Consider the following 23,673-nt stretch of genomic DNA (forward strand, 5'->3'; position numbering starts at 1 on the left):
CGGTCTTTTGACACCCGCCACCGCTGGGGTCCTCCTGAAAAGACTGCCAACGTCGTAATGAGGCTCCTAATGACAGGAATGTTAAGGACAGCTGCCACTGGAATGCTACTTAAACCCTGCTACAACTGTGTCCATTGATACTCTGGCCCTTCTATCTCTTATCACCCATAGAACTGTACACACCTGAAGGGCCGATAACTGTGTAGTCTGTGGACATACTTCAACTCATTGAGCGTTTTGCCGGCTGGCTTCCATACCGCAGGTGGTACCTTTTATATGGCACCACACCACAGCACCTTTCAATCTCCTCCAGTTACTTTTTGTAAAAACTACCACAAGGCACTCCATGGATGTGCAAAACAAAATGTATTTCGTTTGATGAGAACAGGGCATAGGACACCTAAGTAAAGGAATGCTGAGGACAGCTGCCCCTGGGATACTACTTACACCCTGCTACTAGATCCACTGATACTCTGGCCCTTCTACCTCCCTTCACCCATAGAATTGTACTCACCTGGGGTCTGATAACTGTATAGTATGTGAGCACTGGACAGCTAAGACAGAAATTCTAAGGACAGCTGTCACTGGGATCCTACTTACAAACTGCTACTACTGTGTCCACTGATACATCTGGCCCTTCTAACTCCCATCACCCATAGAACTGTACTCACCAGGGGAAATCTCATATTGATGCAGTGTGTTGTACTCAGTGTAACCTGTCTCATATAGCCAGGTAGAATGGTCAATCCAAATCTGATGTCTACATCAGTGTCCACGTGACAATGTGCAGCTGTCTGTTAACTTAAGCATGTTGTTTATCTAACTGGGAGGTAGCATGAAACCAATGATGCTCTACTGCTGCCAAGATATGGGTCTAGGAACAGACATACAAGTGCCCAAATACCCAGACATCCTGTAGCAATGTGATAACATCCTAAGAAGCCCAAAGGGCAGCACCATGATATTGAAAGTTGAGATCCCCGTCACATAATAGTATCAAGCAAGGCCAACCTGCACATGGCCCAAAGCATAACTAACTGTTAGGAACTGATGGCACATGTCACAATACAACCAGTAACAGTCTGTTTCACATCTTCAACAGGTCTACCTGCCACTGGGACCATTCAAACCACTCCTGAGACTGCCACTTCCCCCCGGATAAAGACCTCAGTGAGGACACCACTCCTGGCTGTGTGGACATTGAGGACGAATCTGGCCCATCGGTAGAACCTGGTCAACCAACAACTCTCAGCCTCACCCTGCCGTCATGGACTCCTCCCAGCCCTGCTGCATTGACATTAGAGACAACCAGGCACCCCCAATATTGTGTCCCAAGGACAATTACCATCATCTTGTGCCCCCCAGTCCAGGTAACGGAGTCACAATTCCAAATCCTTGACAATGATGGACCTGGCACTAGTGGCAGTGGTCAAACTGTGCCAAGGGCACAGGCACGTGGGGGTAGAGGGTGTAAAAGGGATGGTGTGGGTCAGCACCAGGAGGCTGCTAGCGACAGTTCTGTCCAGGACATAGGGGGTCATTCTGACCTCGGCGGTAAAAGGCCCTTACCGCCGGTCAGAAGACCGCCATAACACCGCCGCGGCCGCGGTTAACCGCCACGGTCATTCTGACCCACAACGGCCAAACCTCCAAAAATCCGTCCTCCACTGCAGGCCGCCACATCAGCGGGCAGCGATAAACTGGAGATGACCAAACCTCCACCGTCACGCCAACAGAAATACGCCCATGCCATTACGACCCACGAATCCACACGGCGGTCATTCAAACGCGGTATTCCATTGGCGCTACACACCGCCGCGGTCAGAATACACACACATCACCAAAACACAGCCACATTGGACAATTTGAAATACACACACCTGATACACATACACACACCACTCCCACACAATCAACCAACTATAAAACACACACCCACATCACCCACAAACCCCTGCGACCATAATTACTGAGAGAAGGAGAGAGAGACACAGCAGACAATCCAAAGCAAGACACACTGATGCACACTACACCATCACACACACCACATAGTAGCACAAAGCACCACTCACCAACATACTTACCATCACATACACCACCCCACACCTCACCCACACCACCCCATGGCACCCCAAAGGCACCCACGCTTTTCGGACCAAGAACTCCGGGTCATGGTGGAGGAAATCCTAAGAGTGGAACCCCAGCTCTTCGGCTCGCAGGTGCAGCACACCAGTATAGCTAGGAAGGCGGAGCTATGGCAGCGGATCGTGGACAGGGTCAACGCAGTGGGACAGCATCCCAGGAATAGGGAGGACATACGCAAAAGATGGAACGACCTACGGGGGAAGGTCCGATCGATGGTCTCCAGGCACAACATCGCGGTCCAGAAGACTGGCGGCGGACCCCACCCACCCCTCCCGAATTCACATTGTGGGAGCAAGACGTCTTGAACATCCTGCATCCTCAGGGCCTCGCAGGAGTAGCCGGAGGAATGGACTCTGGTAAGTCCAATCTCAACTACTATATCCCCCCCACCCCACCAGCATGCCAACCCACACCCCCACCCTCACCCCCAACCCCCCAGCACACATCCTCCCTGACAATGTCTCACCAGCACAACCCACCCATCCCAACACCAACTCCTGCATGCCAACACAAATCATGGGCACCCATCACCTAAGCATGACCACTGCACTAACCCCCCCCCCCCTAACTACCCTCACAACACCTCCCTCAAGGGAATGCCTGCACTGGGGGACAAGGGCACCCATAACACGCACGCTATTGCACACACAGAAACAATAACCAAACTCTCTTACCCCATGCAGGACCGGAGCGACAACACACCAGCCAGGAGGGTCCAGAAGTGTCCATCCCACCACCGGAACAGGCCCACACTGAGGATAGCAGCTCTGTCGACAGTGAACCTGATGACCAGCCCGGACCATCGGGGACCTCTGGGCAGTCGGTTCCCCTCAGGCAGCCACAGGCCACACCAGACCCGACCCCCTCTGCCAACACCAGCACAGCTCCCACCCAGCGGGCCCATGCCTCTGTCTCTAGGACAGCTCAATCAGCGGTGTGTCTGCCACTACAGGGCACCCAGGCTAACCCAACACCCCAACACCAACAGGGACCTGGGGGCAGTGGTAGCGGGCACACCGTCCAGGGGACAGAGGCCGGGGGAAACCGGGCAGCTCGGAGGGCTGCTGTGCGACAGGGGGGGGAGGAGAGGCCCAGGGAACCCACTCTCCAAGAGGCCCTCACCACCATCATGGGGGCATACCACCACTCCCAAGAAACGATGGCGACGGTACTGGCCAGGTTCACTGAGATCCAGGCACAGCAGGAGGAACGCTACATGGGGTTCAGGGAGGAGCTGAGAATCATCGGGACCGCAATGGGGACCATCGTCCTGGCCCTCAACAGGATAGAGGACGCGTTGCGGGACCATGGTGCACCACACAGGGCCCCTGTCACTAGCCCGGACCAGGAACAGCCTACCACCTCCGCCGGCGCTAGTGGACAGGAGGTCCCAACACCTCGACAGCCCCCCAGAACCCCACCTCCTGCTGAAGAACAACCACCCCGTAAGAGGAGCCTGAGACCAAAAAAAAAGACAGAGTAATGTCAAGACCCCCGCCAGCAGGACATACCCCCTCAAGTCTTCCCACTGTCCCACATTGCCACCCTGTCCAACCATGAACTGCCTATGCTCCATCCTTCCACAGGCAAAAGGACAATGCACCTGTGAGACTGAGAACTGGACTCTGCCATGGATATTCCTCCACCCCCACCCATCACCCTTAGAATCACATGTACCGATATCTAGCACTGTAAATAAATCACATTTTGCACACAAATCTGTTTTGAGTCATGCTGTATTATTAACAAATGTATTACATATTACTGTTCAATTTCTGTTCTGTCAATTAGTCATGACAACATACCAATGTCAATACGCTGTATTTCATGGGCGAACCAAGCAGAAGTCAGGTACTGAGTCAGACAGCACTGAGAAGGGAAGGGAAAGGCAAAAATTAATGAAAAACATCTGTGGGGAACTACAGAAAGTACAGATGCAGGAGGCTATAAGCAATTGTGAAATGGCGTGGGTGATTCTTACCTGTGTGTTACTGGAAATACTGTTGTATCACTCTGTCCCTATTGTCTGTGTCGTCCTCAGAGTCTTCCTCCTCTTCACTCTCCACAGGCTCCACGGCTTCTACAACACCACCATCTGGACCATCCTCCTGCAGGAAAGGCACCTGGCGTCGCAAAGCCAGGTTGTGGAGCATACAGCACGCCACGATGATATGGCACACCTTCTTTGGTGAGTACATTAGCGATCCACCTGTCATATGCAGGCACCTAAACCTGGCCTTCAGGAGCCCAAAGGTTCGCTCAATCACCCTCCTAGTACGCCCATGGGCCTCATTGTACCGTTCCTCTTCCCTGGTCCTGGGATTCCTCACTGGGGTCAATAGCCACGGCAGGTTGGGGTAACCAGAGTCACCTATTAGCCACACATGTTGTCTCTGTAGCTGTTCCATCACATAGGGAATGCTGCTATTTCGCATAACATACGCGTCATGCACTGACCCTGGGAACTTGGCATTTACATGGGAGATGTACTGGTCAGCCAAACAGACCACCTGGATATTCATTGAATGGTAATTCTTCCTGTTCCTGTACACCTGTTCATCGTCATTTGGGGGGACTAAAGCCACATGGGTCCCATCAATTGCACCAATGATGTTGGGGATGTGTCCAAGGGCATAGAAATCAGCTTTCACTGTAGGCAAATCACCCTCCTCTGGGAAAATGATGTAGCTCCGCATGAGTTTCATCAGGGCAGACAACACTCTGGATAAGATCTTGGAAAACATAGGCTGAGACATCCCAGATGACATGGCCACTGTTGTCTGGAATGAGCCAGTTGCAAAGAAATGGAGGACAGACAGAACCTGCACTAGAGGGGGAATTCCTGTGGGTTGGCGGATGGGGGACATCAGGGCTGGCTCCAGCTGGGCACACAGTTCATGGATGGAGGCTCGGTCAAGTCGGTATCGTAGTATTATGTTGCGTTCTTCCATTGTGGACAGGTCCACCAGCGGCCGGTACACGCGAGGATTCCTCCTTCTCATCGCTAGTCCCAGCGGACGGTGCCTAGGAAGGAGAATATGGAGTACAGAGTCAATTCACTCACAGGTACGTACAACACAGCTTGCACAAGACAGGTAAATGTATGGTTTGATATGTTTGTATGTGTGCCATTGCAAGGCCTAGGCCTGTGTGACGCATTAGAAATTAAGCCATGTGGGCCCTTGAAATGGCCGATGCCTGACCTGTGAAGTGGGACATTGGGATGTGAGGTCACTGCGCTGGCGGGGCACACCGTGGCGGTAGGCGGTCGAAGACCGCTGTGCGAAGACGCATTGGTTAACATTGAAGCCTATGGGTTTCAGGAGCCAATGACGATGTGCGCCGGCGGTCGCGGGACGCACCGCCGCGGTACGCACCGCCGCGGGCGTGACCGCCATTTTCTATCTGCTCAATCATTCGAGACCTGATCATCCACAGGAGAGGACCTATACTGCAAGTGCTGCTGTGAACTCGGTCTGGAAGTGACAATGGCTGCTGCTACTGGTGAAAGGGCCCCCGCCTTCAGTTCAGAAGAGTTGGAGAAGCTCGTGGACGGGGTCCTCCCCCAGTATGCGCAACTCTACGGTCCTCCAGACCAACAGGTGAGTACACTCAGTGCACATTGAATGGGTTATGCCTGTGTGGAGGGGGGGGGATGTAAGTTGGTGGGGTGTGGAGGGAATGGGGAGTGCAACGCACGACAGATGAGAGAATGGGAACCATGACAAGGTTGGGGAGGGGGGGGCATGTACTCCAAACATGCAGATATGTGACGGTTTCTCTTTCCCACCCTGTACATGTCAAACAGGTGAGCGCCCACCAGAAAATCGATATTTGGCGTGCCATCGCCGAGGAAGTCCGGAACTTGGGGGTCCACAACAGACGGGGCACCCACTGCCGCAAGAGGTGGGAGGACATCCGCCGCGGAACGAGGAAGGCCACAGAAACACTGCTGGGGATGGCCTCCCGACCTAGGAGGGGTGCCAGTCGCACCATGACCCCCCTGATGTCCCGGATCCTGGCGGTGGCCTACCCTAATTTGGATGGGCGCTTGAGGACAGCACAGCAAACACAAGGGGGTGAGTATCCGCACATTCTCCTATCTGTATGCGCATTGGAGGCGTCTGGGTGGGGGAGGAGAGCTGTGGGTGACATTAGGCCAGGGCACTCTCTGTAGTGTAGTCCGCTCCCTTAGGCATGGCCCTGTGCCCCCGCCCCCCACCTCTGTAGGGTGCCAAGTGCAGCTACCCATGCTCCAGCATCACACATGTGCGCGTGTGTTGTCCCTAGACCTGTTTGCCTAGTCAGAAGTACTGAGTAGTGTACCCCAAGTTCGCGACTTAGTGCACGAGGCACCTGTGTCTGTCCTCTCCGCAAAGGGTATTGCTAAGGCATGCACTCAACTTTGTTTAATTTCTCCCCCCACCCTAAATCTTTGTCTACTTGTGTTTTAGCATCATCAGGCGGAGGAGATTTGGCGTCGGAGCAGGAGGGAGCTGCAGGTCACCAGGCCCCGGTGGGCACTGACACAGACGGCACCAGTGATCCGGAGGGCGAGGGGAGCACCACAACGGGGGCCGGTGAAGACACCAGCGACACGGACACGTCCTCGTTTGGGAGCTCCCTAGCGGGGGCGGCACCATCTGTGCCCCCCGCAACAACAGGTACAGCCGCCACCCAGCGCACCAGCACCGCCCTCCCAGCAGCCCCTCAGTCTTCGCTCCGTGGCCGCTCGGCCAGGAAGGCGCGCGTCTCCTTCGCCCCAGGCACCTCAGCCCCTGCCTCTGTTACCCCTGCTGCCCTCAGTGCGGAGCTCATTGACCTGGTGAGGACGGTCATTGTTGGGCAGACTACCCTTCTGAATGCCATCCAGGGGGTGGAAAGGGAGGTGCATCGGAGCAATGCCTACCTGGAGGGCATTCATTCGGGTCAGGCTGCCCATCAACGAGCGTTCACTGCTCTGGCCTCAGCACTGACGGCAGCCATTGTCCCTGTCTCCAGTCTCCCTCTTCTATCTGCCTCCACCCTTTCTCTGTCTCCTGTACCTCAACCTATCCCATCCACACCATCAGACCAGCCTGCACACACCTCAACACCCAAGGCCAGCTCATCCAAACATAAGCACCACAGAAAACACAAGCATTCACCCAAGCAACACACAGATGCAGACATATCAACAGTCACTACCACCTCTGTGTCCCCGTCCTCCTCGTCTCCCTCCTCCCTCCCTGTGACGTCTACACTCACACCTGCATGCACCCCAACATCAGCCAGTTCTTCCACCACCAGCAAACCCTCCACTACAGTCCGCACACCTGCAGTCACCACCCCCACTGGCATTTACACGTCCCCTGTGTCCTCTCCCACTGTGTCTGTCACCCCCTCTTCCAAGACACATAAACGCAGGCAGACACCCAAACAACAGCCAACCACCTCACCACAGCCTACGTCCCAGTCACCTGCACCCAAGGACAGCACACCTGGCTCTCATACAACCACATCCTCTTCCTCCACTTCTCTCACCACTACTCCTACCCCTTACCTTGGTCCCAAGAAAAATTACCTCTCCAGTTTTGACCTCTTTCCCTCCCCCGACCCACCCCCTCCAACTGGGAAAAGTCCCAAGGGCACCTCAGCCACCACCAGCCCAACTACTACAGTGCAAGTGGTGCATGGCATGTGGAGTCCACCCTTTGGCGGCAGTAACACTTCGGTGAGCAGCAAGGGGACAGCCAGCCCCCCCCCAGGCAAGAGGACCCGGAAATTGAAGGGCCACCGTGAGCGGACAGAGACGGCTGCCCCCAAGGAGGTGACTCCGGCCACTTCACCGGCCACAGCAGCCAGGGGAGGCAAGGGCCCGAGAGCCCCATCTAAGGAGCGGAAGGACAGCAGGGCGGAGAGGACAACCACCAGGAGCGCGGAGCAGGAGGGCCCCACAAGCCCCATCCCGGCTGCAAGGGACGACACCAAAGGGCCCAGGACTCACTCCCCGAAGGGGCCTGACACAGCACGGTCGGAGGGCGACTGAGCAGGGTGTCCAGGCCAGGTATGACTCCCTTGACATACTGCAAGAGCACCGCTGAACAGGGCCCCGCCATGCAGAAGAGCACCGCTGAACAGGGCCCCGTCGTGAAGACAGGTACCGCTGAACAGGGCCCCGCCGTGAAGACAGGTACCGCTGAACAGGGCCCCGCCGTGAAGACAGGTACCGCTGAACAGGGCCCGCCGTGAAGACAGGTACCGCTGAACAGGGCCCCGCCGTGAAGACAGGTACCGCTGAACAGGGCCCCGCCGTGAAGACAGGTACCACTGAACAGGGCCCCGCCGTGAAGACAGGTACCGCTGAACAGGGCCCCGCCATGAAGACAGGTACCGCTGAACAGGGCCCCGCTGTGAAGACAGGTACCGCTGAACAGGGCCCCGCCGTGCAGAAGAGCAACGCTGAACAGGGCCCGCCGTGAAGACAGGTACCGCTGAAGAGGGCCCCGCCGTGCAGAAGAGCACCGCTGAACAGGGCCCCGCCGTGAAGACAGGTACCGCTGAACAGGGCCCCGCCGTCTCAAGCACCGCTCTGCTGGGCCCTTCCTGTCAAGCACCGCTCCGCTGGGCCCTTCCTGTCAAGCACCGCTCCGCTGGGCCCTTCCTGTCAAGCACCGCTCCGCTGGGCCCTTCCTGTCAAGCACCGCTCCTCTGGGCCCCGCCGTCTCAAGCACCGCTCCGCTGGGCCCCGCCGTCTCAAGCACCGCTCCGCTGGGCCCCGCCGACTCAAGCACCGCTCCGCTGGACATCGCCATGTCATGCACCGCTGCGCTGGGTCCCGCCGTCTCAGGCACTGTTTATGGTTCACTGTGCCCACCATGCCTCCTCCTTGACCAGTGGACTCTGTAATCCACCTGAGAGACTGTGGCTTTGCACTCCCCAGGATGGCACAGTGGGCAATCCACCCACTGTAGAGACTTGAGAGACTGTGGCTTTGCACTCCCCAGGATTGAACAGTGGGCAAACCACCCACTGTAGAGACATTGAGAGACTGTGGCTTTGCACTCCCCAGGATGGTACAGTGGGCAGCCCACCCACTGTAGAGACTTTGAGAGACTGTGGCTTTGCACTCCCCAGGATGGTACAGTGGGCAACCCACCCACTGTAGAGACATTGAGAGACTGTGGCTTTGCACTCCCCAGGATGGTCCAGTGGGCAGCCCACCCACTGTAGGGACATTGAGAGACTGTGGCTTTGCACTCCCCAGGATGGTACAGTGGGCATGGTGGCTCCTCGTGGATCTGGCGCCGTGGACTCATGTGGCTGTGGAGGCCCCCCTTCCCTTCCCCCTGAGGTGCCTGTAGTTTTGACATCGGATGCCCCTGCAGTGTTCTCTCCAAAGGACTCAGGTCTCGTGTGTGGGCTTTGCCCTTGTTTCGCAGAACCTTGGCCCACGGACATGTTAGATTCGTAGGATGTGCAGGACTTGTTACTTCAGTGATACACTGATGTGTATATCTTTTTGGTTTTTGTAAATATTTTTCACGGTTGCTCAATTATTTCCAGGTGCTTTTTTTGTACATGAAAATTTCTTCCAAATTTGGTTGTGTCATTGTATTTTTAAAGGGTCTTTGTGTGGTGTCACTGTGACTTCCTGCTCTGCATTGGTGTGTACATATTGGGGGGGTGGGGGGGTCGCATATGTGTATGCCCATAACCTTTCTTCCTCCCCCCTCCCGTGTGTCGTAGGTGCAGTACTCACCGTTGACGTCTGCGCCGGAGTTCGTACTCGTGGTAGATGAGCAGGTAGACGAGAGCAGGTATGATGTTCAATTCGGGTTCCATGCTGTCCGGATTCCGCGTGGAGTGTCTCAAGGTGAGCGTTTTCCATTGGAAATGTCTGTTTCCGCCGTGTTTTTATCGGCGGTGCTCCCGCCCCGGAAAAGGTGGCGGATTGGTGGGTCGTGATAGGGTGGGCGGTACATTGTCTGCCGCCTGGCTGTTGGCGGTGACCGCTGCGCTGTTTGTTTGTTCCGCCGTGGCGGTCGGAGTGTTAATGCGGCGGGCTGTGTTGGCGGTTCCCGCCAGGGTCAGAATTGCATTTTTTTGACCGCCGGCCTGTTGGCGGGTTGGCCGCCGCTTTATCACCGACCGCCAGGGTCAGAATGACCCCCATAATCTCCTGAGTCTTGGCAGCTTACAACAATTCCAAGGCATGATGGGCCAGGTACTTGCCATGCTGGGGGTGATCAAACAGATGCAGAGAGACAACCACCAGGAGGTCATGCAACAGTGGTTGGCCCTCAGTGGCCACCTGGCCTCTGTCACAGGGGTGCTGAGAGACATGAACAACACCACACCCCTTCCATTGCCCAAGTTACACCAGCCCCAACTACCTCTGTAGTAACCAGTGGAAGGGAGGCCCTGCCAGGGGAAATATCTGCCTCAGGACCCCTGCCTCTGTAGCTGGGGAACCTCCTGCAGGCATGGACGTCCATCAAGACATCCAGGAGGTGCAGATGCCAAGACACCAACCACTGCCAGGAAGCAACCTCTGACTGATGGAACCCCTGTGTCTGCCACAGATGCACCCTGTTGACTTTTCCTAAACCACTTTCCATTTCCCATCCTAGTGGGATACTGGACTTGGTACTATAAATGTTGTGGCTGCTACTCTGAATATCATATCCACCATGACTGATCCCTTCACTGTCTGATTTCTTTTTTTCACATACAATCAGCCCAATATCCTGTACACAAGAAAATAAACAGTACTAAAACACCATCTATGTATTGTGAGCATTTATCACCGATGTGAGTGGATATATGTGAAATTCGTTACATGCTGTTGATTCAAACATAAGAAGATGATATCAGGAGGAACATGCCACAGGTAATGCCATGCTGATGATTCCTAACAACACAAATACCCAAGTTTAAATTTTCCTAAATCAATTTTCATTGCACTGTGCAGCACACAGGCAGCACAACTGTCAGGCCTGTCATAGTCAAGTCTTTCCAAAAATGATATACATTTGCTGAGGTATCTGTAAGTACTATCCCACGAGTCACTGAAGTCATGGACATGTCAGCCTTTGTCTGCCTGAATAGGCCAACAGAATGGTTGAAATTGTCATCAGCTTCACCCTTATCACATACCTACACCATGCCTAGCAAAACTGCATACCCCATTATACAGACAGAGAACAGTATTGCAGTCACTAGTCAGAGGCTGTTCCACTTACAATGGCAATACATCTGCAGGCATGTGATACACCTATGTCAGTGTCGTGGCATAGGCACTATGGCCTGCAATGAAGGAACACAAAGATAGCTACATACAAGTTACACAGGATAATAGTTAACATAATGTGAAAGAAGAAGGGATGGTTTGGACTGAATTACATGTCACAGGGACACAAAATCACAAAAAGGACACTATTGTACCCACTTACCATGGCAAACAAGTCCATTGTGTAGCACAGGTCTCTGCCTTCCCACTGTTTTGGCAGCCTGGACATGGAACTCATAAACCACAATTAGTTTTAGCACAGTACCTGCATCAATCCATGTCCACTTCACATGTCAGACCAGCTCTATCCATCTTCCAATAACACAACTCATATATGTCCACATGAGGATGAAATAGTGGGACCCCTCCAGTACCATCTCTGTCCTCTGCCCCCATTTTATCACCACCCTCCCTGTAGCTCCCCAACCAGTTGGCCGTGCCTGCTTACCCAACAGGGTGGGCATCTCCTTTGCCCTAGACACCTCTGCCCCAGCCCCTCTTAGCTCTGCTGCCCTCAGTGAGGAGGGTATTGACCTCCTGAGTAGCATCTCTGTGGGTCAAGTCCACCATCATGAATGCCATCCAGGGTCTGGCAAGGCAGATCCAACAGAGCAATGCGTTCCTGGAGGGCATTCACAGTGCAATGGTTGGCCTACAGAGATCTTTTCAGGCTCTGCCCTCCACACTGACGTCAGCTTGTCACTCCTTGTCTTCAGTCCCCACTCCATCTTCCTCTTCCCAGTCCAAATCCCCCCTTACCTAACCCAGCCAGAGCACAGATTTGCAATCATCCACCTCAACAGACAAGGGAAACACACACAAACACCGCAAGAGACACACCAGGCATGCACACAAACAACATCCAAATGCAGACACATGAACAGTCACAACCTGCCCTGACACCCCCTCCACCCGTAGCATCACAGACATGACATCAGGCACACCTACAAACACCACACCAACATTCACTGATTCACTGAGCCACCACACTCATTTTACCCGCAGACACCACCACAGCAGACCATCACCCTCACACCCAACCCCCCTTCTGATGACCGTCCTTGTGTGTCTAAGTATTCCTATGTAATCTTGCTTTCTTGGTTACATTTTTGTCCTGCATTTGGTTCAGTAGGTGCATGTTGTTCCTGGCTGACATTGGTTGAGTGAAAAATTAAACTAATGGGGTGTATTAATAAGGGAAGAAAAGGCGCTCTGGATACAAGTCAGCCCGTATTCAATAACCTATGAGGCACTCTCACAAGGGAAAACACCCATCCCTTAAAGGTTTAAAAAAAAATACCACATTATAGAAAACAATATGAGGCCCCCACACTTTATGCAATTTTAACAATCAAGGTGTATGTCAACTCAGTTGAGTAATGTTATAGAATAACAGTTCATTCAAAATTTAACACAGTTACGTAGCGTCTGGTCCAATCCAATGATTTATTGAATCAAATCTTCTAATAATTCAGCATTTCATCCATAGAAATACATTTCAAGCCAACACGTGTTTCGTCATGGGAAATTCTTTCATCCCAAACGACTTCTTCAGGGCTTACTGTTAACCGAAATCCAGTGTAAACGGGTAATCCTGTCCGTCTACAACCGTTGTCAGTACATACAACAAACAAATCAAAGTTGTCCCAATCTTAGGTTCATAGCCCAGTAGTAGAAAAAGTAATGCAAGGTTCATATAATGGTCAAATGCCCGTCTTTGTCCGCAAACCTCATTAATGGGAGAAACCGGCGTCTTCGTATTAGAACGCCGAAATCGCGAGTACGCATTGGTTGAGTGTATGCATTTTTGTGTGTGTGCTGCTTGCAGATCCATAAGTGGTGGTTTTGTATGCAGTGCAGTGGCCCCCCAAGGGAAGGATGTGTGTAGTGTGTTAGGTTAGTATGTGTATCATAAATGTTGTTGTCATGGTATTGTGTTGTGTTTATAGTGGTATGTGTTTGATGTGGTTATGTGCAATGTGGAAAGTGGAAAGTGAGGGAGGGCTTCTTTTTGACATGGTTATCCCCCCACCCTTTACCTGATGTTGATGTGTTCTAGAAATTGTAGTGCCCATGGCCCCTGCTAACCAGGTTTCCTGGGCCAACGCTCTTTCCCTAAATCTGTTATGATGCATTGGCACAATTGGATACAACCTTAGCTACCAATACAAGTCCCTAGTAAAGGGGCACCTAGGTGGCCAGGCCATGGGGTACCATGGCTAGGCCCTGTGGGCAGCAGCACTGATTGTGCAACCCTCTAGGGCCATGCATCCAGATGCACGCAGCGCGGCCATTGCAGGCTGAGTGTCCTGGTGCGAACCTAAAATACAAACTCGACATGGCACACTGCCTGTGTGCCCTGTCCACCATACACTGCATTTACTATGGGTTTGTCACCCCTCTGGCAGGCCTTACAGCCCTACGGCAGGGTGTTCCATGTTATAGGTGAGGGCATAGCTGCATGAGCAAAATGCCTCCAGTGTGTCTTTGTCAAACCTGGGACATAGTGAGTTAACAAAGCAGCCATTTTAATGCATGTGCTGGATACTGGTCAAACACGAATTTCCCAGCTACGTGATGGCCACTCTGAACCCTGAGTTGTTTGGTATCAAACAACTCAGAATGATAAATCCAAACTGGTGCCAGTATTGGATTTATTTCTAAATGTACACAGGGGTCCCCTTAGAGGTGTCGCCGCTCCAAAAGCTAACCTAACCTGGCATGGTTGCTGACTGGTCTTATCTAGCTGCCACCTCCAGAAAGCCAATATACAAACCTTGGTGGAGAGGCCTGCCTCTCCGTTTTGTAAGACAATGCCCTTCCTGGGTGGAGGAGCTAACACCCCCTCCCTCAGGAATGTGCACTGTCCTGGCGATGAGCTTCAAAGTGCTTACCACCCTTGAAACTCAATCCCCAAGCCTGCTGCTAGCATCCCCCTTTGCAGATCCCCACTTTTGGTGGGAGCAAAGGCGGGAAACCTAACAACGAGTAGGAGGAGTGGCCTCACCTGGCATGCACCACCCCTAAGGTGTTGCCTGCAAGATGGACCCTCTCTTTCAGTTTCCTCCATCTTGGAATGGAGGAAAATAGCCAATGAAGTTTAGGGAAGTAACCCTTCCCACAGGAAGTGGTCATTATAGTGGGTGAGCCACCCCAAGGAAAGTATTGCATTAGACACTACCAGGTTCCCCCTAAAACGTCCACTAAATTCAGTATTTAGTGGGCACCCCAGACCAAGAAATCAGATTCAAAAGGACAAAGAAGACCAGCACCAAAGAAGATCCAAAGCAAGAGAACTGTGGACCGGCTGCACCAAGAAAAGGCGCCAAACCCTGCCTGCTGCACCCAGGACCTGACGATCGTTGCTGCGGAGGAGCTGGACACTGGACTGACCCCAAGAAACCCAGGGGAGCTCCAGGCTTCACAAATTGCCCTAGATCTCCCTTCTGAGTGGAGGCACCACTCAACAATCAAGCAAGAACCAACAAGCCAGTAAAGGTCACTTCACTGACTGGCCTATATCTCCACAACCAGAAGTCACAGCCGGACCCAATGACACACCAACAACAGCCCGGACAAGACGTACAAGTGTGCCAACTTTGGTGGCACTGCACCCTCCAGTGGCAGAGTCGTGCCAATACCCCTGCTACTGGCCAGTGCACGTCGGACTTCAAGAAAACCAGCTCCCCCAGAGCTGCAACTAGACCAGGATGAAGCCCCCATCAAGGGACTTCAGGAACACGCTGGACCTCCCACCAGAGACACCGTTGTCCTGCAAGCTTCCCTCAAAGAGACTCGAGCTCCAAAGGGCTCCATTGCACAAAGTACCTGGATCACCACACTCGCCCTGCGTCCGGCCGCCCTGTGCCCTGCAATGAGGAACCAGCTGTGCTCCACGGGTCCCTAAGCCCTTGCGATCTCGACAGCCCAATGGGACTCCAAGGCACCACCATTAAATTGGCAAACCATCCCTAGGAACCGGGAGCCGCCCGAGGCTCTTCAGCTGGCACAAGGTTCCCACTGACTACTTCGATCATCCTGCAAAAGAAGAGCATGGTAACCCAGCTGTGTGATTTGTAATGCATTTTTTAAAGTGACTTGCTATTGATTCCTTGTTGTGTAATTACACACAGAAAGACTAACTTTATTAAAACTTTGAAAAATCATAACTCAAAAAGTACTTAACGTATCTTGACCATCTTGGTCTTAAAAATTATATAAAAATCTGAAGTATTTTTATAAAATTGGTATTGAGTTATTCCTTGAGTGTGTGTGGTGCAAGATTGATACTGTGAGTACAACAAATGCTTAGCATTTCACCAAGATTAGCCTAACTGCTCGACCAAGCTACCTAAATAATTGGAGCTTTAGGTGATCTAGTTTTTACCTCTGGAAACCAATGTGTGGTTGCCAGGACCCCCTGGAATTTTACCTAGTTTTGTGAACTACATAGAGGGCCAGCCTCCTCCAGGGACATGTTTGGTGTATGCCTTGTACCCTTATGTGGCTATTATATACATGTGGTGTGTGTTGTGGAGTTTTGACAGTGCAGACATGCGTTGAGCTGAGCTTTGTTTGCTTTGCCTTTGTTTGCATTTGACTGTGTAGTGTAGCCATTTTTAATATAGCTTTATGCGCGTTTGCTTAATGTATTAGGCCTCTGTGCACTTTGCCCTAGATGCATTTTATTTAACCTCGCACTGTTATTTTACAATAACCAGTTTCACGGTCTTGTTTTATTTCATTCTATCACACTGTTTAGCTTACTTTAGCACTGTGTTCTCAAACAATACATTCTTGCTCGCTCTGTGCTTCAGTCAAGGATACAGTCTAGTACATTGCCGATAGACGTGGTAGAAGTTTAGTCTCTAGGGTTCATAGAAAGTACACATTCTTACGTAGGGACGTTTCTTAGAACATCGGTGTGTTAGTTATAAAAACACTTCCTAGTACTGGTAAACTTAAGAGGGAGATTCCGACCAGGAACCCACAACTAGATGCTGACTGCCCTGTTGCAGATGCTGATGCAGATTACAGGCCTTTGCTCAGGTATGAGGGTTGATGTCCTCCCGGGGGACCCTGAAAGGCAGGCTTAGAGCTTCATAGGCTGTGCTCAAAATATAACTTAGAGAGAACATAATTTAGTTACACTATGATAGCCTTATTCTTGTGTTTCACTCTCCTCGTTACTATTTCAATCCTACTGTGTTCTATAGTTCTGGTTATAGCAGCTCACGCTTTGTTATCTAAAATGCAGTTGTTTTATTAAACCAATCTTTAAAACTCAAACTGCCTTTGTCATTTATATATGAGACTACATTGTGTATGAGAGAACCGGTTGTGACCTGAGTGACCACGACTTCCCTGGGAAGTGTTAAGATGCCATGCGCTTGGCTGCCCAATTGTCTTTTCCCTTCGGGAGAGATGAGGCACTGCTAGTTAGCCGGAGCAAAAACCGGGTTTGGGGTGACAAGGGTCCTTCACCGTGGGTCAGACTTAGTCCCCCACACTGCAAACGATCTTGCCGCCCAAAAGTCCAGTAGTCTCATTAGGATAATGAGAACCTACGTGACATGGTGCCGCCAACGTTTGGTCTGGCTCTAATTTTCGGGTCTGCCGGATTATCTCGGTCTCATATAATATAATGATTCCTCAGTTCCTTTAAGCAGAGACGTCCGTGGAACTGAGGATTTCTACCACCGCCGTATAGGTAACCCTATTTACAGTGGGTGGTTGTTCAAGCTTGAACCTTAAAAGGATAAAAAACCTCATCTTGGTGTGCCTTCTCTGAACTCAGGTCCATTTTTATAATGGTGAATCCCCAGGTTGTACAAATAGCTCTTAACATGAGACAACCACTCACAGCACATTTGCTAGCAAACGGCCTCACGGCCCAGGGTGGTCCCATCACATTTGTGGTGGACGCCCATGCAGCTTATAGAACAGAACTTTTTTACTCTTGGGTCACACTTCAAGCAGTCGATGGGAAAACAAATACATTCCATACATACACAGTAGCGAACGCGTCTGGATAATACAGGGCGTACGCATACTTAGAGATACCTCTATCTTATCAAGAACATAATAATTGGCTTGATGGCGCCCTACCCCATACAATATTACCAGTAAGATTAGGTCCACTAAGCAATGATGGTCCTACCTGGCCTTTATTGGCCACTTATACACCACATCCTGCGGCTGCTAATATGGCAGTGGCTGAGGTTCGACGCTTATATACTGAACTTATAACAATATATAGACGATTAGTACAATTTGTGATGCAGACAATAAATACAAACCCAGCGCGTGCTGCTCCAGCACAACCACATCCAGCAACACCAAGTATAAATCCGGTGACTGTACACTCTATTATGGATAAAGTACCAGCAAAACGAGAGGAGACTCCATTTTGGCTGGCGCAGAAAATTAATACGCTGGAGACAGTGTTTCCACATACGGGACCTCAGGACAAACATAGAATACTAACTATGTGTTTACCTTTTGGGATGGTTCCCACAGTGGAACATTGTAATACATGGGGCATGGTATTTGCCGCGCTCTATAGAATGGCACATGGTACACCGACATTAGCAAACCTACCGGAAGTGCTTAAACAGATTCAGGATAAATATGGGGCTGCCCCGGCCTTAGATTTAGGAATGCAACTAATGGGCAATTTTGCCACGGTTTCATCGATAATCCTAAGCAATCTTAAAGGGGAAGCAGTTGCACTTGTAGTGTGCATGCGTCTTCGTGACGTCCCGCAACAAGATCAGGAGCGGGAACTGCCTAAAATAATAGCGGAAACATATTCCAGTATCGGTCGAGATAGCCTAGGGGCTAGACCGCAAAAACCTCAATTTCAGGGAAAGATTAATAAGGATAATGCTAAACAGCAACCTGAGGGTAATAAGAAGCGCTGGGAGAAAAAGCAACAAACACCCAAAAAAGAAAGGGGAGAATCTCCACGTATGGAGACCCCACAGACTAAGTATAATTTAAGGAATAGAGATAATATAAAAACGCCTGATAGACATCAATATACTGATACACGCTAATCTCGTTCCTTTCAGGACTCATCGGAAAAGAGAAATGAGAGAGGTGGGCGGTCCGACCGGAGAACAGAGTACGTGAAACCGAGGCAGGAATCACAACGCTCTTCGGAGGTTTCTGCCAAGAAGGAAGAGAAACGGATATAACAAAAACAACAGTTTAAAAAGAAAAAGGTGGCGCAGTTTCAGTCAGACATGCCACACAGGAAGAGGGTTCTCTTGAAGAACAAGACATGGGCACTAGCACTGCTAGACAACGCGGCAGAGGTCACAATAGTTTGCAGGAATCTTGTAGAGCATCTGGAGGTGAAAGCAACTGATGACTTCATACAAGTAGAAACAGCAGATATGCGTGTCTCCGAACCCGATAGGGTGTATACAGTGACTTTACAATTGGAAGGAGACATTGAGCTCACTATACACGCAATCTTTTGGGATCGTGTAGTTAAGATATATGACATCTTGTTGGCTGAACAAGATTGGCCACCTGATTTTGTCCGCACCTGCCCAGTAGGGGAGGAGGTTATTAAACCTTCCTTCTCGCCACTTGTTCCAGGGGAACTCGCAGAGTCTTATTCGATTAAATGGGCTCTTGCACAAGCACCTGCCTTATATAGAATTCACGTAGGGTGGGATAGGGATTCTCCATATCATGTAATTCCTATTAAAGGTGATCCTCAGCCCCAACCGCAGTATCCAATTAAACATGAAGCAAGGGCACCAGTGAGGGAAATGCTTACACAATTGGAATACCAGGGGGTAATTGAACCCTGTGTCTCACCGATGAATAATCCCTTATTTCCTGTAGCTAAATCGGACCATTCGTATAGAATAGTCTTAGACTACAGACATTTGAACAGACATACCCGTACATATGTTATACAGAACTCGCATAGCGCTGCACTAATGAATAACATTGTGCGGAAAAAATATAAAACAACTTTGGATATCTTGAATGGATTCGTCTGCCAGAATATAGCTCCTGAAAGTCGAGATTTAACAAGCTTTAGTGCAGTAGGCTCCAGGAAAAATTCTGTTGTTTGCCTCAAGGGTATAAGAACAGCCCAGGACTGTTTGTGCCTCGTGTGACGGCTATTCTACACGAGTTAGACCCTGAAGCTTTGTCATATGTGGATGATATATATCTCATGGATGACGAGTTGCTACAACATTTAAGACAGGTAGCCCGCATTGTTATGGGGTTTGCCGAAATCGGCTACAAATTTAACTTAAAAAAATCAAAAATAGGTTTCCTCAGTGTCATATTCCTGGGATCTGAGCTGTGGAATGAAGGTAAGAGCCTAGCACCACAATTCTTAGAAAAGTGTGCACAATTGCAACCACTAAATACGATTAAAAAACTTCAATTGTTGTTGGGCTTTCTACATTTTGGCAGAACATACATTCCTGATTAGGCTACACACATAAAACCTTTATATAAATTGATACGTCCAGATTTTTCAAACAAATTCTGGACAATTGAACATACACATACACTTCGGGAGTTACAGGCAGATCTGCTAGCAACGAAACATTTACACACACGGGACAATAAGATGCATTTGGTGACCAGGGTAATAGCTGGGACCATTGGGTTTACTTATGTCACATTTAATGAGGGTGAGACAGTCCCTATAGGATACAAGTCGCACTTGTATTCTGCTGCTAAACAATGATTTGCACCCACTGAGAAAATTCTCACTGCTGTACAGATGGCTGTTATTAAAGAAAGACCTCTTGCCCAGGGGAAACGCATTATTGTTGTATCTCCTATTCCGGCCCTCGAGGCTGTTACAAAAGCTAGCGTTCCGAATGCAAAAGCACTTCACCCGCGATGGATACAATGGGCTACGTCTTTAACAGCCTCTGATGTAGACTACATCTTTGACCCAGAGTTACAAACTCAGGAATTTCTGCAATATGAAGTTGAATATCCAGTTCCAGCTGACACGTTGCCTATTGATCAATATCAAGTAGTCATGTACACGGATGGCTCTGCGCAACCGGCGATTGGAACAAAACACCAATATTCTGCTGCATGTGCAGTAGTGAGCGACTATATGAAGGGGGAGAAATTCTGCCCCAACATACCTATACGCAGACCTTAGGGGATTGTACAGCACAATTGGCTGAGCTAAAAGCTCTGCTGATGGCACTGGAACATTCGGATCCGACGCGGTTCACACTAATTGTTTGTGATTCGTATTATTGCGTCCAGTCTTTTAATGAATACCTACATTACTGGCGCTTAAATGGGTTCAGAGATTCGAAAGACAACACCATAAAACACAGACTACTGTGGGGGAAGGTAGCAGATCTAAAAGAGACGCTACCCAAAGTCCATGTTGTGCATACACTTGGACACCAGCGCGTTCGAATACACGTTGCTGGAAATACTTTGGCTGATGAAGCCGCCAAGTCGGCAGTGGCAGTTGCCACTGTAGCTGCAGTGACTCGTTCGAGTTCCAAACCAGACACAGACATTATGGCTGCCATAAAAGCTACAGTTGATGGCACGCCTTATCCTAAGGGATTTCCTAATAAATACCAATACTTTATGGGAGGTATGCTGAATGCTGAAGTTAAGATTCCAGACGAAGGCATACGCGACATCCCCAATAAGGATGTAAGACCACAATTGATTAAAGCAGCACATGAGGGAGTGGCATCTGCTCATGCTGGCGTGGCAGCTACAATTTCGCTATTACAGGCCCGCTATTGGTGGCCTGGTCTCTATAAAGAGTCCAAGCAGTATGTCCTTTGTTGTGACATCTGCCAACAAATTAAAGTTTCAACAGCTAAGCGCCCGCCGCAGACACCCCTTTTAATATCTAATAGACCATTACAATGTGTGTACTTGGATCATTGTGGTCCACTAACACCGGATAGTGCATATAAATATATCCTAGTCGCTATTGATTCTTGCTCCATATTTGTGTGGGTGTGGCCACAACACTCGGCTGATGCTCGGACTGTTATTAAAGATTTGCGAGTCTTTGTTGGTACATATGCAGTTGCGGCGTTCCATTCGGACCAGGGCCCAGCTTTTGCCTCAAGGACATTCAGCGACACCATGGCTTTGTTGGGGGTCCTGCTCCAGTACTCGTCTCCATTTCATCCCGAGGGAAATTCTGTTGTGGAGCGATTAAACCGCGATTTAACGCAATCCTTAACAGCCAGAGTCTTAGGTACAGGTCATAGTTGGCTAACCCACCTGTATGAAGTTCAGAGAGCACTATATAACCTGCCTAGAAGGTCCCTGGGGGGGTCATACTTCATATGAGTGCCTGTTTGGAACACAAATGTTTGTTTCGGATCTTGATGGTCCTGGTGTGGAGGCGGCGGAAACACCTTTTGACATAAATGATCGTGTCACTGTTTTACAGGAATTACAGCAGTTCCGTGTAGATAACTCTTCTAAAAGTGCCGCCACCACATGAATTAAGAGTACACCAGTAGCACCTACCGGCTGGATTCCCAGGGTTGGGTATCTTGTGCGTGAAAAGGTTGCAGTGAAAAAAGAATTTGGCTCTTCTTATCGTGCACCAGTCCCTGTGTGGGGGATACACGGAACGAGAACTGTTATTCTACCACCGTTGGCAGGTGCCAAAGAAAATCGCTTTGTTTCTATTGACAATGTCAAGTTACAACATGTGGCCAATTCTACACAGCAGACCAAGAGGAACGTCCAGTAGTTCCCAAATCCCTCTCACTACTGGGGAAGATGTTCCGCTTCAAGTTATCTATACCAACACTGTTGCCTCTCCGAGCTTGGGGAGGGTGGATGATGATCTTGCATTAGTTTCACTGACAACGACCAACTTAGAAACATTTGATCAGGTCACCATGACTACTGACGTGACGGATGGTGCTATCTACAGTGTACCACCACGAGAAACACCAACTCCTCCATTGAATACGGCGATGCCTTTTGCACGAACTGCCTCTGGTTACTTTGTCGACAACAACGATGGTCTATTGGACTCGTTTGCCTCTTCGACTCCTGATCTGTCAGGTCCACGTAAGTTGATTGGCTTAAAGATACGTATTTTGTTTTTCCATGGAACTATCTGTGGCTTTTATTGACTATGGTAGCATTTTTTCTTTGGGTTGGGTTTGTCATTACCTTTTTTCTTTGGTAATTTTCTTCCTGAGAGATCAGCGGTTGAACAGGTAGAGGAGGTGTTGAAACCACATTTTTCATCACATAGGGATCGAAGAGACTTGTCCTTTGTGAACATTTCTGCAGTGCCGATTCCGGATGGGATTGTGTGGGATAAAGTAATTTTTGATATATACGGTCCCACTGAAATAATTCAAATACCATATGTACTAAAGTTATCTATGAATGATATAGTAATACCAGGCATTGTATCTGATGATTGGGATGTGAAGACTGTTGATTCAATGATGACAGAATTACAATATTATACTGTTTATGAAAATGAAGACGTTTACCAGTTTAAAGATAATTATGGTGACATGTTTTGCTATAATTATTATGGGCACCACTTCATCCACAAAGCAAGTAGTCCAAAAACTATATTTGACTATACGCAATGGGAACATTGCCCGACTCCCCCGCAAGGGAGTTCCAAAACTTATTTTGATAAATTTACGTATTTTTCTGGGCATCATCAAAAGAATGCTAAGTCATATTATTTTAGGTTAACCCTGACTAAAGATAAACAAATGTTGTTGACCAACACGAAATTCATATATTCGGATTCCTTTGTTTCCCGATTGTCAATTGAAGGTTATGAATATCGGTCAAAAAATGTTGATTTGAAAAGTGTTTGGGGAACAAAAAATTGGCAAACCAAGGGTAAAGAAACATTGTTTAGAGCATGTCTCATTCCCGTTCAAATGATCTTTTTTAATGAAACAGTACAACAGACTAGCTGTTTAGGCTTAGCCAAAATCAGAGAATTGAATATGCCTAGTATACCTGCACCGGCAAAAATTAATAATTGGCAGAAATACATAAATGCCACTTTTAGTGAGCTTACTGAATGGGTCCAGAATGGTACATTTAACACTTCATTGACACGTCCAGGCGGGTGGTTATTGTGGCCAATAGACACTAACAGGTGTCATCAACGTTTTGTCACCTCCTCTGGGGGGTTTCCGGACAAGTAGGTCAGACCCTTGCTATATATCACCAGAACATGCTGAAATAATTACTACTTATAGGGGGTCATTCTG

Source organism: Pleurodeles waltl, chromosome 7, assembly GCF_031143425.1.
Source record: "Pleurodeles waltl isolate 20211129_DDA chromosome 7, aPleWal1.hap1.20221129, whole genome shotgun sequence".
Classification (NCBI taxonomy): domain Eukaryota; kingdom Metazoa; phylum Chordata; class Amphibia; order Caudata; family Salamandridae; genus Pleurodeles; species Pleurodeles waltl.